This window comes from Miniopterus schreibersii (assembly GCF_964146895.1).
Source record: "Miniopterus schreibersii genome assembly, chromosome: 8".
In the NCBI taxonomy this organism is placed as follows: Eukaryota; Metazoa; Chordata; class Mammalia; order Chiroptera; family Miniopteridae; genus Miniopterus; species Miniopterus schreibersii.
In genome coordinates this window covers 16,948,592-16,966,168 of record NC_138109.1, presented here as the reverse complement: position 1 = coordinate 16,966,168, position 17,577 = coordinate 16,948,592, and positions in this window count along the sequence as shown.

Below are 17,577 nucleotides of genomic sequence, written 5' to 3'. Positions count from 1 at the left end.
CCACTTGGGTGGCTTCCACCCTTGGCTGTTGTGAATGCTGCTGCTATGAATATATGTGTACAGGTATCTATTAGAACCCCTGCTTTCAGTTCTTCTGGATATATACCCAGAAGTGGATATATATTGTTGGATTACATGGTAACTCTGTGTTTGATTTTTTGAGGAATTTCCACACCATTTTCTACTGTGTTTGTACCATTTTACATTTCTGTCAGCAATGCACAAGGTTCTAATTTCTCCATACCCTTGCCAACATTTGTGATTTTCTCTCTCTTCCCCTCTCTGTCTCTGTCTCTGTCTCTTATTGTGGCCATCTGAATGGGTGTGAAGTGGAATCTTATTGAAGTACATTTTGATTTGCATTTCTCTAATGATTAGTGGTGATAAGCATCCTTTCATGTACTTATTGGTCTTTTATTTTTAAACTAGCTCTTATTTGCCCTGACCAGCAGATTGAGCATCATCTGAGAACTTGTTAGAGATGCAAATTCTCAGACCCCTTCCAGGGTCCACTGAATTGGAAACTCTGTGGCTGGGCCCAGCAATCTGGGTTTTGACTAGTACTCTGGTTAATTGATACACACTCAAGTTTGAGAACCACTGGTCTGGCCATTGTGCCAGGCACTTGATAGCATTATTTAATTTATTACATTATTATTATCCCCACTTGGCAGATAACAAAACTGAGGCTGGGAGAAGTGGGGCCCCTCGCCTAAGTCCCATGGAGCAGGAGCTCCAGGCTCCTAAACTGCCTAATGATGCCTTCCCTGGGATTTACCAGCAGCCTGGGTTGAGGTTCCCTTCATGGCCAGTAGGGGGAGCCCTTGACCCAGGCCCAGAGTCTAGGCCTGGAGGGAATGGGGCCTATAGAACTCAGGAGCCCCTGAAAGCTGGGACTCTCAGGGGTCACTTCCCATCAGTCCCAAACCACTTACCTGACCCCTATGTCTCCCACTTGGACTCTCAGTCCTTGACTGCAAAGAACCCCGAGGCAGGGGCTCAGGGCAATTTGGTCAAAGTTTGAGAGGTTCCATTGATAAGCTGTGTTGTTTAACCAGCCTGAGCCTCAGTTTCCCAGTCTCTAAAATGGGGTTACCATGCTTGCTTTAAAGATCCACTGAGAACATGACAGGCCTTCAGGTCCGAAGCATTTTGGCTTCCTGGAGGCTTGCGATGAACGACGCTCTATTTGGGGTTATAGAAAAGTGAACATTTACCAGGTGCTAAATATGTGCTGGGTGCTCTCAATGTGACATTTTAGTTTATGCCAGCAAAATAAAGTATGAAATTTTTGTCCCCATTTTAAAAATGAGAAAACTGGGCTCAGAGAAAAGAAGTGACTTGCTCAAAGCTCGCATGGCCAGGAAAGGGCAGAGCCGGGATTCAAACTCAGGTTCTCTCTCTTCCAGACAGCTGTGCAAACAGAGGGCTGATGTGCCGTGTGAGAAGTGAAGTTCCCTCCCTCCCTCCCTCCCTCCCTCCCTCCCTCCCTCCCTCCCTCCCTCCCTCTCCCTCCTTCTCTCTCTCTCCCTCCTTCTCTCTCTCTCCCTCCTTCTCTCTCCCTCCCTCCTTCTCTCTCTCTCTGTCCCTCTCTCTCTCTCTCTGTTCTTCTCTCCCTCCCTCCCTCCCTCCCTCCCTCCCTCCCTCCCTCCCTCCCTCCCTCCCTCCCTTCCTCTCTCTCTCTCCCCCCCCCCTTTCTCTTCCTCTTTGGACTCTTGGACTAGGCTGTCTGCCTTTGACTATACCACATGCTAGCTGTGCCCCCATGGGCAGATCAGTCCCTGCTCTAGGCTAAATGCTTGTGCACCCGCCAAATTCATATGTTGAAAACTAACCCCCAAGGTGATAGTATTTGGAGGTGGGGACCTTCAGAACTATGAGAAATAAATCTCTGGTTTCTAAGCCACCCAGTCTGTGGTATTTGTTACAGCAGCCTGAACGGACTAAGACACCTCCTCCTCGAGCCTCAGTTTTCTTCTTTGTACAACGGAAATAGTAAGTCCTGAATTACTCAAGATTTCACAGTCTGGGATGTACAAGGATACAGCTGGCCTCAGGGATGGAGATAATGGGGCAGCCTTCTCAGTCTGCCAGTCACTGTCGGTCTCTGTGAGTCTCTTGGTTTCTCAGTTGCCTCTACATCTCTCTTGGCTCTGCTTGTGTCTAGGTGGTGGCCTCACTTTCTCCTATTGCCAGGGGCTTCCTCAGTGTGGTGGGTGAGGACAGGCGGGCCAGGCCACAGGCAGCATTGGGCTGCGTCTTTCCAGCTTAGCCATGCCAGAGAAACAGAGCGTCTCTACCAACATCCAAATATAAAATCCCAGGGAAAGAGTCTGATTGGCTAGGCTTCTCTATACCTGGGGCAATTACTGTGGCCAGTTAGAGATGAGACTTTCCAATTGGCCAAATCTAGATCACATGTCCACCGTTATGGTTGGGGAGAGGAGTCCTGTGATGAACAACCTCACCAGAACCACTTGGGGTGGCATCAAGGCAATCAGCTAACAGCTAACACGTCATACCATGTGCCAGCACTGGTCTAAGCACCTTAAATGAACTCTAACAACATTGAACTCTAACAACAATGACCCCATTTTACAGGCAAAGGAACTGAGGTAGGGAGGCACACAGCCGGTGAGCGGTGTGGCTGGGATTTGAACTTAGTATGGTTCTCTGGAGCCATTCAGGCTCTCAGTTCACCTAAAGAACCACTCTAAAGGTACAGAGTTGTCAAAAGCAGAGGGAAGGGCTGTTTGGCAGACAAAAGCCATCCACAGCCCTTCTACCACATGGGATCCTTTGATGATGCAGGAGGAACCCAGCCCTGGGCTTGGCACGCAGTGGGCCATTTGGGATGGAAGATCGCCTTCCCTTTCTCTGGAAAATCAGGACAGACCAGCTTCTTCCCCAAGGAACCAGGTTGGTGTGCCCAGCTGAAAGGACTGTGTGGGTGGAACCCCAGCCTGTAAAGCTGTGAAGGACCCCTGGTCCCTCCCCCTGCCTCCCACCGCCCAGGAGAGAGGTATCTCTCTCAGTGTGCAGGGAACCCCAGGTGAGGGCCAGGGGTTGGGGTCAAGTTTGGAGTCTGAGGACACCAGGCTCCCCTGGGGCATCATGCTCCCTCCTGGGCACTGTCCTCCTTCCCTCTGTGTTATCCTTGGAGCCTGTGGGTCGTGGGCTCACTGGGGCTGGGGTGGGCCTCTGCTGGGTACACAAACACCAGCCCTCCATCCAGGGGCCCTGTGAACAAGGGGAGCCCTCAGCAGGACTCCATAAGGTTTCCAAAAACAAGACTGGGCCCCTGACATGCTACATTCCTCCCTTCTGCTGGCAGCTGCTAATTTATGCTAATCAGATGCATGAAAACCCCAAGTCCCCAGCGGGCCCGAGGGGACAGGGAGGATCCAGCTGGCTGAGCAGAGGGTGAAGTGGACCTGTGTTCCCCAGGCTTCCTGGTCCTTGCCCTTGCCTGAGCCCCCAGGTGGCCCCGGTTCTCCTGAACTCCCCTGCGCTGCCAGCCAGAGGGGCGGGGCCTTGTTCTTGGTGCCAGGGACCCCAGGGAAGGTCTCAGGGATGGACCCCCCGGGGCAGGTGGGCTGCCTGGCTGGGAAAGGGCCAGGTCTCTGACAGGCGTTATCGCATTGACTCCTCTCCCGACCACCCTCCCGCCTCCCGCTTCCCAGGACAGGAGTCGCTGTGGCTGGGAGGATGGGAGGCCAGGAGGCGCTCAGTAGTTTGGTAGAAATGGAAGTAGTTGGTGACAACGCTGGTGTCAGGCAACCTGGGGCTGAGCTCCTGGTCTGGCCTCTTAATACTGTGTGACCTTGAGCACGTTGCTTGTCTTCTGTGCCTCAGTCCCTGCATCTGTAAAATGGGGAGTATACCAGTGCCTCCTGCAGGGCTGGGGGCTGGGGGGTATTAAATGAGATACTGTACCAGGCTGGGAGTTGCTCAGCGGCGTTGACCATGGCCGGCAGCAATCCCTAGAGCGAGTCCATCTGCATGACTCTGAAGTCCCAGCTCTTTCGGGGGCCCAGGCTTTTTCCCCCTGAGGAGTCCAGGGACAAGAAAATTCCCAAGGCCCAGACCTGGTCCATCCAAGGCCTCTGCCTCATATTAGATGCCCAAGTGCAGGGTGGTGGTGGGTCCCTGGGCTGACTCTTGGCTCCTTCAGCCCCTCAGTGGGGAGCCCCAGGCCATGGAAAGGACACACGGTTCAGGATCAGGGATGAGGGCTCCGGCTCCTGCCTCTTTGCTGTCCTGTGGCCCGAGGGTGACCTTCTGACTGTGAAATGAAGCTGTACTTTGGGTGCCCTGTGGCCCACCGAGTGGCGCATGGGGCACTGCGTTCCCACCTCTCTACCTTTGCCTGGGCTGCCTCCTCGCCTCCTTCCTGGGCACAGACCGTGTCTGCCTGGTCCCCAAGGCCCATCTCCGCTGTCAAGCCTCCTTCACCTTCCGGGCGGTCCTCATTCCACTCATTTATCCCCCCTCCTTGCCCCCCACCCCCATTTGCTCAGTTGCTCTCTTCAGGATTAATTTGTACTTAGCACAGTGCCGGGTACCTACAAGGATTGGACAAACCTCACTTCTTCTCTATGGTTTTATTTTTATTTTTTAAAATATGTTTTTATTGATTTCAGAGAGAGGAAGGGAGAGGGAGAGAGAGAGAAACATCAATGAGAGGGTCATTGATCCGCTGCCTCCTGCCCACCCTCTACTGGGGATCGAGCCCACAACCCGGGCATGTGCCCTGACCGGGAATTGGATGGTGACCTCCTGGATCCTAGGTCGACACTCAACCACTGAGCCACGCCAGCCAGGCTCTGGTTTTATTTTTCCTTCTCTGGCCTCAGTTTCCCCATCTGTACAGTGCTGGAAGGGTTGGCATCCTGAGGGTGTGAGGAGTTGGCAGCCAGGTCATCCTTCTGTTCCCATGACCTCTGGCTACCTGAGGGAGCCCAGAGTCGGGGCCTGGCTTCCTTGGGGTTGTGGGACCATCAGAGCCGCGGTGATCAGGTGATTCTGGGTGGCCCATCTGGGGGCCTGGACCTCGCAGCCATGAAGAATTCATTTAAAATTTCCATGGAGGGGCTGGCTCTAAGCCCTGCCACGTGAGTTATTTTGGGACACCCTGGCCAGTGCTGTCTGCTCTCACCAAATAAACTGGTCCCAACTGGCGAGGCCCGGAAATCTGCCTCCCACCCTCATTTACGACCCTGCTGTGCTCCGTGGCTGGTCCGTGGCCGGAATCTGGTGTGTGCCTTGGATTCTTTAAGCCCGGGCTGGGTGGAGTGGGCACAGGACCCTAACATGTCCTGACCTATTAATGGCGCTGTGGTCTCTCGGCTGGGCAGGGGCATCCTGAACCAAAGAAAAATAAAAATAAAAATAAAATAAACATAAACAATCCCAATGTCACCCCTCTGTGAGGCCTCCAGTGTGTGACAGGCATGCGATACAGCCCAGACCATCAAGAAAACCTTTTTCCTGTCAGCCGATCACAAACACATACATGGCCATGGGACGGGCAAAACAACTCTGCAATTTTTCCACTAAGAACACTTCAGTCCTTACAAAGTTGGCTATGGTTGAGTGTCTGGGTGTCCAGAGGTCCCTCTCCCTCTTTGTCATCACTTTGTCCCCCCAGTCAGGGGCTTTTACCCTGCTGCTAGCTCTCTATGGGATCCTCCCCAGAGATGGACATTCCTAGCTGGCCTGGGATAGCCAGAGAAGTCCCACTGTCCTCCGAGTAGACCTGGGTCCTTGCAAATCTTCCAGCTCAGCATCCTCAAGACAAAGCTTTATCAATGTCTCGTGTGTGTGTGTGTGTGTGTGTGTGTGTGTGTGTCCCTTCACATAGGACAGCTTTGATGACTCACAGGGCTAAAAGATCCCCTCCATCCTGCCCCCAGCCATGAGACAAGAAAGGGACAGAGCTTGGAGGTGGGGCCAGACCTCCTTGTCTTTCTGTTAGGGCAACAGCAGCAGCGGCAGCCACCACTTACTGAGCATCTACTATGTGCCAGGCCTGGTGCCAAGCACTCTACACAATCTCATTTAATGCCTATGACAACCCCATGGGGGAGATTCTATTCAGGGGAGTGCTGGTAAACAGGCTTGCTGACAAACGACAGTTATTACTGACTGGTAATGTTTGCCAATTTCCATGGTGTAAATACTTCCAGTGTGACCAATAAGGTCATTGAGCGCAGTTAGGACATCTGTGCAGAGTTGGCCTCACAGGCTGGTGGGGAGCCTGCTTCAAGCATGCCGCTGGTCTATTCTTATTTCTGGTTAACACATGGTGAGTAGCAATGGCGATGTGCAAACACGTGTGTGTGAGGGAAGCAGCTTTCTATTTTCTGAACTGACCTTAATTTGCATTTGATGCCTTTACCCTGTCAGTGATCGAAACATCATTATCCTGTCATTCTTGGTTCTCTGGCCCTGCCCCAGGGTTGTCTAAGGTCTGGGGGTTTAGGAGACACTGGTGGGAGGGGCACATTAGACCCTAGCATTGTCATTCCCTGGCTTCTCCTGAGTTGTCCCTGTTCTTGTCTAGTCCTTGCAGGGCATTGCTGAGTCCTCCGTCACTCCTGACTACAATGTCCCTCCAGAGCCACCAGCTTCCTGGGGCCATGTTGGTGCCTAACCTGTGGGTACAGGGGAGGCATTTCATTGCACCTGCCCCTCTGAGGGGAGAGCTCTCTGGTCACCCTCCATGGCGGGGAAGGCTCTGGCTGCTGCATCGCCCACAGGAAGGGCGGTGTCCCTCGTTCCTGTGCTAGGAGGGATCTCTGCTCTCAACAAATCCCAGGGCTCCCTCTGTCTTGGGTCTCCAGAGCTGTCCCAGAGCTCTCACTCCAGCTGGGGCTCAGGACCCAGCCTCCCAGCTCTCTCCACTGCTTTCGTCCCTCATCCCTCATCCCCCAAATCTTCCTGGTCTCCCGAGCCGGGAGGACTTCTCTGGCTCATCACACAGCTTCATGTTTTCTATACCATGAAACTCAAAGGCAGTGAATTTGACTCCTGTTATCTGCGCCCCTCTGTGCCATTCCTAAGGCTCAGCAGTGGGGACTGGGGGCAGGGGGGCTGGGAGGGGAAGAAGGGGACAGAAGACATTCTGGGGAAAGAGGTGTGAATATTTCACCATGTGATTCTACTACGTGGCCTTTGCTTTGAATTTGCTCCCTTTGCTGGTGAAGCTCACGCGGATCCCTGGACTGGGGCCGGCCTGCAGGCATCTCCACTGCCAGGCTCCTCTTCCCCTTGGCGATGCAGGAGCATTGTGCTGGGAGCTGCTCCGAGATGATGTGAACAGCCCATCCCTCAGCAAACTTATTTTTTTAACCTTCACTGGAGGATATTTTTTCCATTGCTTTTCAGAGAGAGAATGGAAAAGGGGAGAGAGAGAGAGACAGAATCATCGATGTGAGAGAGACACATCGATTGGTTGCCTTCTGCATGCGTCCCAGACCAGGGCCGGGGATTGAACCTGCAACCCAGGTACGTGCCCTGGACCAGAATCTAACCCGAGACCCTTCAGTCCGCAGGCCGACGCTCTAACCCCTGAGCCAAGCCAGCTAGGGCCACCATCTAACTTTTCATTCATTTGTTCAATTATTCAGGTCAGCATGGTCTTATCGCTTCCTGTTTTAGTCAGTGGGTGACAACGTGTTATCATCATTTTTAATTTTGATGTTCAAAGGGGCTGGAGGGAGCCCCTTCATGTGGCACGCGTGTCCCCAACCTTCTTTGGGCACTTCCTTACTTTCTGGTACGAAAAACTGCTCTGGGCGAATCTTGTTCTGTCCCTGGCCCAACCCTGGAACTGGCCATTTCTTAAAGGAAGGGCCTAATTTTAAGTTTCCCACGTGATTCCCAAACGAGGCAGAACATACAGTTACTGTGTCCCGCGTGTGCACGCGCGAGCGTGTTGTATGTGTGTGAGAGGAGGTGATTTATGAAATAACAACGTTAAAAAATACCCCAGACGTTTTATAACTGTGTTTGGGCAGTGCTTATTTTTCAAAAATACACTAGAAGCTTTAACAGCTGGGCGTGGGTGCCGCGGGAGTGCGCCCCGACTGCCGGTGGTTTCTGCCTCCCCGCCTGTGGCCCGTCCTCCGCCTGGCGCCTCCGCCCGGGCGGCCGCGGGGCCAAGGGAAACAGCCGGGTCAATATTAGCTCGTGCTGAACAGGCCCGAGGAATGTGTGGCGTGTCCCCTGCGGCCTCCGGGACAGAGAGGGAGAGGGAGAGAGGCCTCAGGAGCTCACAGGAGCCCTTGATGTCATTGGTCCGACCTCCTTCTGTGCGGATGGGGAAACCGAGGCCTAGAGGTGGCAGGGACTCGCCCTGCGTGACAGTGTGAGTGGCAGGGGCAGCCATCATTTGGGTTTTCCACTCTTTTCCTTCGGGTGTTTGCATTTTTTCTCCCTGTGGCTTGTGGAAGGCAGGGAGCACTGGACTGGGAGTCAGGACTCGGGGATTTCAGTCCTGGTTCTGCCCAGTTCTGCTGTGCAGCTCTGGGGATGTTGCTGTCTTCCTCTGGGCCTCCTTCTTCCTTTATCTCGAAGATCTCCACTCCCTGCAACTATAAACCCTGGCTCCCAGTGCACCTGCCGCACTAATTCAGGTCCTCACGCTAAGGAGTCGTCAGGGGCCAGGTAGAGAAGGTAAACGTGTGACATGAGCCGTGGTGAGATGAAAGGGAGAGGGGAGGACTGTGGAGAGCTGGAGAGTGTGCCCTTCCTGACGGCATTTGAAGTCAAACAGCAACAAGATCAACGTACCTGTGGTCACAGGAAGCACTGAGAGCTCGCAGGCCCTGCTGGCATGAGACAGAAAGACAGACCGCTTGCTCTTGCTCTGTCACTCTGTCTCCCCAAGGGCTGCAGCATCCAGGCCCCGGGAGACATCCCAAGGGTGCTCTGGGATGCGGCCTGAGAAGCAGGGAGTGGGCCCAGCGGGGCCTGGGAGCCGCATGGTCGCTTTTCTAGCCTTTGTGCTGGGCTAGTCGAGATTTTATCTCAGCTCCAGCTACCGGGATGTGCACGTTGCCTGCCCACCTCCTGCTTTATCGGTGGCGGCTGGCTTCCTATCTCCTAACTTCAGCTGCTTCCCCCACCCACCCTCCTACCACGGAGGAGAGTCACTGACCGCCAACTACTGTCTACGCCCTGACACAGCCTCCCCAGCTCCCTTCAGTCCTCATAGAAGCTGGGGATCAGCTTTTATTTGCCCCAGGCCAGCATTTGAGTCCCAGCTCTGCTGTTTACTGGCTGTGGGATCCTGGGCAAATAACTCAGCCTCTCAAAGCCTCAGTTTTCTCACCTGTAAAATGGGAGAGTGAGGTAGCAGTCTTGCAGGGTCACTGGGTTGTTGTGAAGGTAAGAGAGTGTGATGCAAAGCAGGGGCTCATTATGTACTTCTCCCCTCATCCCCAGCTCCTAGCTCTTCCCAGCACCAAACCAGGCTTCCTGGAACTGCACCCTTTCCCTTCCAGTAACCCGGGTAGCCTGTGGACAAATATCTATGGATACCCACTCTGTGCCCAGCCTCGCCCTTGCCTGGGTAAGTCTCCACTCCGGACCTAACACACAAGCAGGATAGAGAGACGGCATAATCAGGGACTGAAAATGATACAAAGCAGGACCATCAGTAACTCAGAATATTTTTATAATCTGACATTATAACTGATACTATAACTTAAGATATCAATAAATTCAAGTATCTTTAAAAAACGGTGAAAAAACCCCCACCAGCAAATCAAAAGCTAAACTGTGTAAAAATACTTACCAGTTATATTACTTACAAGAGATTCACTTCCTTATTATGTAAAGAGCACCTTAAAATCAATAAGAAATAGATCAACAACCAGCAGGCAAAGGATCTGACAGTTTATAGCAAAGGAAATACAAAAGGCTTATAAACACACACAAACATATTTTTAACTTTACTGATAAAACAAATTTAAATGCAGTGCAAGCCACTTTTCATCTGTCATACTGGTAAAGATAAAAACGTTTGATAACTCGGTGTGTTGGTGAGGATGTGGGAAACAGGCACTCTTTAACAGTTCCAGTGGGAGTATATATTGGTACAATCTCTATGAAGAGCAATTTGTCAGTATTAACCAGGATTGGTGTACTCGTGTTCTTTAACCTAGTAATTCCACTGTTAAGAAATTGATCTTACGCATGTACTCAAATGTGAAAATAATGCATATAAAATGAGATCAATTGCTGTTGTGTTTGTAACTGCAAAATATTAGAGACAGTCTAATATCCACTGGTTAAAGTTTATGTAGTTATGAGATAGCCACTCAAAGGAATATTATGCAGCCATAATAAAAGAATGGGAACACTTTATGTACTTAAATGGAACAAGCGCCAAATATATCATTCAGCGAAGAATATGTGGTGCAGAACATGTATAAGGTATGCTATCATTTTTGGTAAGATGTGTAATGACATGTTTGTATATGCGTAGAAATCTCTGGAAGGAAAAGCCAGGAACCAGGTATTAGTGTTGCCCCAGGGGAGGGTACTGGAGTAGCTGTTGGGCAGGGGTGGAATGATACCAATTTTTCACTTTCTATCCTTTTGTATATTTTCAATTTTATACCACTTGTGGTTGTTATCTATTCAAAAATAATTGTGAAACATCGAATGGCAAGGGCACTGCTTTACCCATAGGGAGAAGGGCCGATGGGGGAGTCTCAGGCAGCACAGAATGAAGAGGTGGGGAGGGCAGAGCAGGCCTGCGCCTGGGCATACCTCAGCGTTGAGTTCCAGTCCCGAGCAGCATCAGGGGGCCCTGTGATGCGGTGGGAAATACGAACATCTCAAGCCTGAACCCGGATTCTAGTGGGCAAACCTATTCACCCCTGCAGTCCTCAGTTTCTTAGTCTGTAAAATGGGGACAAGCACAGCGCCGTCCCAGAGTTAAAATGAGACAATGCATGCGAAAGGCCAAGCCTCCTGCTCTGTAACCCCGAGGGGGTTCCCGGGGATGACGGAGGCCATGATACCGCCTCTTTGGTCTCCTTGGCCATTGTCACTGCCCTCCATCATTCCCGGGAACCCCCTGGGGGGCACGGCTCCGTCTCACCTCCTCGAAGGAGCACACAGCCACGTTGCTTAGCAAAGCCACCGAAGGGTGAGGTGGAAAATGTCAACATCAGATTAGCCCGATGGGAAACAGCACACTTCTCCAACCACAAACACCCCCACGTTTCCCTCCAGCACAAGGGGCTTTTGGGGGAATGGGGTGGGGCTGTGGCTGGTGATACCAGTGCCGCCTTCAGGTCTAGTACCCCAAACCCTCTTGGCTGAGGTGTCCGTGGGGGGTGGGGAGTGCCCCTGCAGGACTCTGGGCTCCTGGCTGCCCCACTCTGGGGGGTCCAGAAGAGCTCTGCCCCAGAGAAGGTCTTGACATCATCGGGGAGCTGCAGATGGTGAGTGGTGCCAAAGGATGGATCCCGCAGGCCCTAAGGAGCCACTGAGAGTTCCTGAGTCAGCTTCTAGGAAACGTGGTTGGAAGGGGGAAAGGTGACGAGCTGGGGGAGAATGGATGCCTCAGAGGCCACGATGTATCCAGTGCAACATCCTCATTGTCTTAATCTTTATAGAAATTCTGCAAGAAAGGCCGGCCTGTTGTTATGCCCACTTCACAGAGGAAAAACTAAGAGAGACAATGAGACTGGCCGTCAGCCACCCAGCTTGCCAGGTGCAAAGGTGGGGTGTGAACCCAGCTTTGCCCCCTGCCAGGGTCTGTGGACTTCCCCTACACCCGATACCTCTCTAACAGGGGGCCCGCTAATTTTAGATCACCAGCTTCATCTCAATTATTCTTTTTACTAAGAGGTAGTATTGTTACCCTGTTCCTGTGATGCTATTACTAGCATTGTGACTATTACTGGCCTCTCTCTTTCCCAGATGGGTTCTGGCGGGTCACTGGGGCTGCCATCTGTGGGCCCAGCCTTGCTCAGCCTCTAGGCTGCCCTGACGGTGCAGGAGGGCCCCTCTCTGACTTTTCTGAGTGGGGGCTGGGACCTAGTTGGCACCCTGCTTGAATGGCAGCCCTCTGCAGGCAGGATCTTGGTCTCATTCACCGCTCAATCCCCAAGGCCTAGCACGGGGCCTGACACCTAGTGCAAAATAAATGCTTGCTAAATGAGTAAATAAACGAGGCAGCCACCTGTCCCATTAGTAGGTCCTCCCTCTACTCCCCGATGAGAACCCTGGAACAGACCCAGGTTCCCTTGACCATGAGGCCAACGGCTGACCTGAGCATGGGGCTGGTGGCAGCTGAGGTACCCAGAGCACGGCTGGCGGCCCTGGACCAGCAGCAGTGGTGGCTGCAGAGTCCAGCCTGGCCTTGCGGCCCAGCTTCTCAACCTGCTTGGAGCCATGCCCAGTGCTGGCAGGGAGAGGACTTGGCCACAATCAGGCTCTTCAGCCCGCAGCCGGCCGGGGACAGATCTTTCAGCAGTCGTTGAAGATTTATTGGCAGCCCTGAAAGGGTTGCAGTCAGGAGGCCTGCGCTGGCCGATGGGGCCTCCCAGCTGTTTACCCAGCGCTAAGGAATTTGAGGGCAGCAACACCCAGGCTGGAGGGGGTCCAGGCGCGGGCTACAGCTGCTCAGAGTGAGTAACCTGCCCGGCCCCGAGGCCTGGCTGAGAGGGAGGCTTGAGTATGGCGCTGGACCCCTCCCTGATGTGACAGACAGGGAAACAGAGGCTGGAGTGGGGAAGGGATTGTCCCCAAGCCCCACGGTGAGCCTGTTCTCCAGTCCAGACCAGAGCCAGGCTAGTGGGGACATCAGAGCAGGGACTGGGAATTTTCACTTGCTGAGATGCCCTTGCTTTTGTGGGTCCTTGTTCACTATGTCCCCACTAGAATGTTCACCCCGTGAGACTAGGGACCTTGTCGATCTTGTCCACTGTTGTGTCCCACACACCTAACCCAAGCCGCGTGCTGAATGGATGAATGAAGTCAGAGACCTTGGTTGGGTTCCTCTTCTCACGTTGCAGATGTCCAGAAGATGGGGGTTCGGAGCTGCAACAGAGGCTTCATGATGCCATCAGGCCCCCCCGGGCTCTTTCTTTCCCTCCCCCTGTACCCTCAGGCTGTGGCTTTTGTCCTCACATTTCCCAAATGGCTGCTGCCTCTCGGGCACTGTGCCTGCATTCCTGGCAGGAGTAGGGGAGTGAGGACAAAGGGCAGAGGCACCTGCTTACTGAGCCTGCCCGTCTTTAATCAGGGTGACCGGAGATTTCCTAGAAGTCCCTTAATAGTGCGTTGGCCAGAACCAAGAGTAGTAGTGTTTTGCTTTTCTTTTTCTTTTCTTAAATCTCTTCCAGGGACAGGGCCCTCAGCAGGGCCTATCACTTTTATTGGTTGTGGTTGTTGTTGTTTTTATTAGATTAAGTAAAAATCCCCTCTTTGGGGGAAATGCCCTAATGAAGTCATTCTTACTACGGTGTGGACCGCAGGTGTGCTACTGTAGCACCAGCTTTTCAGGGACCTGGATCTCTGAGGTTCTTTCCGAGAGTGGGCTAACAGCTGGGAGGAGGGAGGTGCTGATCTCTGGTCCTCACAGCAGCCCTGGACACAGCAGACAATTCCCACTCTAGAGCCTCAGAGCCAGGCAGGGGCTGGGTGGAGGCCAGAGCCGGAGGGGAGTGGGGCTCCCGGCTCCAGGGTCAGCACTCTGTTCCCCACAGACAGCACCCTCTCGGGCTATGGTGCCCTCATTCTACAGCTTCCTATCCAGGGCCTCTGCTTTTAGAGTCACAGCAGCATTGACAGACCAGAATATGGCACTATGTGGCCCTGGGGGGTGGCCAGCGACCTCTGATTTGGCTGAGAGGTGGCCTCCTTGATGAGGTGTTGGGCAGACAGCCTCAGGGGCCCCTGCCTGACCGTGGGACTGACTGGCTGGTTACCGGAGGGCCTGCTGTCCCCAAGCCCAGGCCTGTGGGCTGTCCTTGCCAGGGGGATTTTCTGAGGGACAGGGGAGTGGGGGAGAGACCCCGAGGTTGCATGCTCAGGCTCCAGCCCCCGGTGAGCAGGCGAGGCTGGGGGGACAGGATAAGGGGAGGGAGTGCTGTGCGATTTCTTAGTTTCCAGGCCGCAGCTCCAATGTCAGAGGCGGGAGCAAGGTGGTGAGGGCAGCCAGGAGGGAGTTACAGGCCAGCGGTCTAGCAGGAAGGGAGCTCGAACCCCGGCCTTGGCAAGGTGCTAAGGGCACCCAGGAGCTCGCCAGGGTAGAGAGCCCCGGAGCTGCCCATGGCCGCGCGGCTCCCACGCCTCTCTGAGCAGGACCCCAGGCCTCACTCTGCTGCTGACCTGCTGTGCACCAGCCGCTGCCCTCCTGGGCCCGCCGGGCACAGATCAGCACCTCTCTGCTGCCTTCCGGCCTGGGGGGGCGGGGGACGCCCCGCTAAGCTTCGAGCTGGGAAAGGGCTGAGCAAGGACAGAGACAATCATAGCAGGAATCACACTCAACACCGCTCCGCCGAGGTGTGACTCCGAGCCAGGCCCTCTGTTCACAGAAGGGACACAGGACTGTCCAGCTCTTTGTTTAAATATGAAACTTGGCAGAGTCGTAGGTTTTATTTTTACCTTTAGGCATGTGGGTGAAGAGGGAAGTTCTGGTGATGTTCTCGCTTAACAAAGAAAACTCGTAACTTCCTTTGAGAGAGCAGAGATGCCCGCTGACATATTAATGTACCACAGCAGTGATTTTTAAATGAGACAGCCAGCCAGGATTACGGACTGTCTCGGGATTAGAGGTGCTTTTCTGGGGCATGAGAAGCACCTCTGCAGTCAGTGGGTCTTAAAGGACTTCCTTGCTCAGAAGTAACATTTAGGACGCTTGCACAAGCGATTCTGTTCCGTCTGGCTGTGACTAGGGAAACGCAGAACATTTCCTCCCTCTTATCTTGAGGAGTTCGGAAGACCTGAAGTTTTTTTTTATTTTGTTTTGTTTTTTTTTTAGTTTAAAGTGAAATGAGTTTATTAGTAAAGCAGTGGGACAGAGAATGGCTACTCCATAGGCAGAGTAACCCCTCCATAGTGGGATTTACTTTTTCTTTTTTTTAAAAAATCTTTATTTTTGTTTAAAATATTACAGATGTTCCTTTTTCTCCCCAATGACCCATTCCACCCCATCCCTTCCCCCTCCCCAGTCCCTCTCCCCACCATTGTCCGTGACCTTGGGTTGTGCATATATGCATATAAATTCTTTGGTTACTCTCTCCCCCTCCACCCACCCACCCTCCTCCATCCCTCTGACATTTGTCAGTCTGATCCATGCTTCCATGTCATTGAATCTATTCTGTTCATCAGTTTATTAAGTTCTTTAGATTCCACGTATAAGCGAGATCATGTGATATTTGTCTTTCGCTGCCTGGCTTATTTCACTTAGCATAATATTCTCCAGGTCCATCCATACTGTCCCAAAGGGTACGAGATTCTTCTTCTTTACAGCTTCGTAGTATTCATGGTGTAAATGTCCCACAGCTTGTTTTCCACTCATCTACTGATGGGCACTTGGGCTGTTTCCAGATCTTAGCTATTGTGAACTGTGCTGCTATGATGGAAGACCTGAAGTTTTCAAGGCACCCGGTGCCTGGGAGATGCTACTTGCTCAGGAAGAGGCTGTCCTGTGGTCTCTGGCCCCTCGGAGGCTCGGCCCAGGATTTAGCATCAGACAGATCAGGGTTTAAATCTTGGCTCTGCCTCCCAGCAGCCTGAGGGTGGTTGTGGGGAGGGGAGGGGAGCAGGATGGGCCAGGAAGGGAGGAAACAAACAAGCTGAGTTTGCAAGTGACCTCATTTCATTGTCACAGAAGCTTCTGCTTATGTTTTGCACATGTGGAAACGACAGCTCAGAGAGATCAAGCATCTTGTCTGAGATCATACAGCTACTGTGGGATTTCTCACCCACCAGGATGCCTAAACTGGTGATGCCCACTCCACCTCCGTGGCTGTTTGCCACATCTGTCTGCCTCCTGGCCTGCGGCTGCCTTGATATTTTTCTTTCAATCAACTTACTGCTTTGTTTTTTTACTTAAATGTATCTGTTTTAAAATGAGACCTTATATTACTCTCATAAATGGAAAAATCACAGAATTTATGAGCTGGTTATGTGTATTTTTATAATGCACATTAAAATGAATCTATCACCATAAAGAAGAAGTGTTCATCTGTATATCACATAAAACGGTCTCATATACCAGCAGTGAATTTGGCCTTTTCTTTGGGAATTGGCTCCAACCCTGCTCCGGTTTCACCAAATCATAACATTATCAATAGCTATCATTTATTATGCTATTACACTTCAAATGGCTTCCTAGCACAATTAAATCCAGATTCCTCAACATGCCCTCAGGGCCCCACTGGCCCCTCTTTCCTCATCTCCACTCACTCTGGTCCTGGTGCTCTTGACAAAGTAAAACTTTTCTTGCTGTGTTGGCTACCCAGCCAGAAGGTGCAAGGATTTGAACCTAGGCCGTGAGCCTTGGAGCCCAAGCACTTAACCATTACATTGTACCACTTTTCTACAATGTCTGGTCTCAACAAAGCCTATGATGAAAAATAAGCAGGGTTGAAAATGAAACAGGGAAGGGATTGGCTGGGTCACCCAGGAACCCCATGCTAGCAGACCCCCTTGGTCACATTGGCAAACAGAAAGTTTTGATCAAGTTCACCAGACAAGTTCTGAGGGTCCAAAAGAGCAACTCCTGTCAAGGGGGAGGAGCTTAGAGGCCTTTTATAAGCCCTCCTGGGGCAGAAATGATGGGCAGCTGTAGTGGCCAATCCCAACTCCATGATCTCATGTGTGGGCGGGACTTCATTGTGGGTCCTGCAGTGTTTTCCACTAGAAGTTTTAGTTTGCAAGTGAGCTCAGAGCAGATTTCCTACAGGAATTTTGCAAGTGCCTCATATTCCCTTCTCTTCTTGCAATATGGATCGTTATCATCCGAGAGGGAATATAGATCCCAGTGTTGCTTGCCGAATAGTCATGGTTTATTAATTCCAACCTTTCCTAAGAGTGAGGTGAAAAAAATCTCTGGTTGCCAGTGATCACTGGGGGTCTTGAGGTCCACAAGGGGGGGTTTGACTGAGGGTTTCCCAAATTGCTGCGAGACATGAATGACTCAGCCATAGGAAGGGCCTAGCTCAGGGCCTGACACACGGTTTTGATAGATTTGCTTAGTAATTATTCTTCTCTTTTGGTTTGGACAGAGCTCTGGAAGAACATGCTTCCCTCTGAGGGTGTGGGGAGAGGGAAGAAAACATCAGCTCCGAAGGGGCAGCCTCTAGAACCAGTTAGCCCTGGTCCAAATCTCCGTTCCTCCACGGGCTAGCTGAGTGACTTTGGACAAATCACTTCCCATCTCTGTGTCCCAGGTTCTTCATCTATAAAATAGGGATCATAATAGTACCTCCTTCAAAGGGTTGAGGTGAAGATTAAGGGATTGAGTCCAAGAGCATGCTTAGAACAGGTAGGAATTAGTCAGTAATTGTTATTTTTGCAGCTTGCCAGACCTGGGTTTGAATC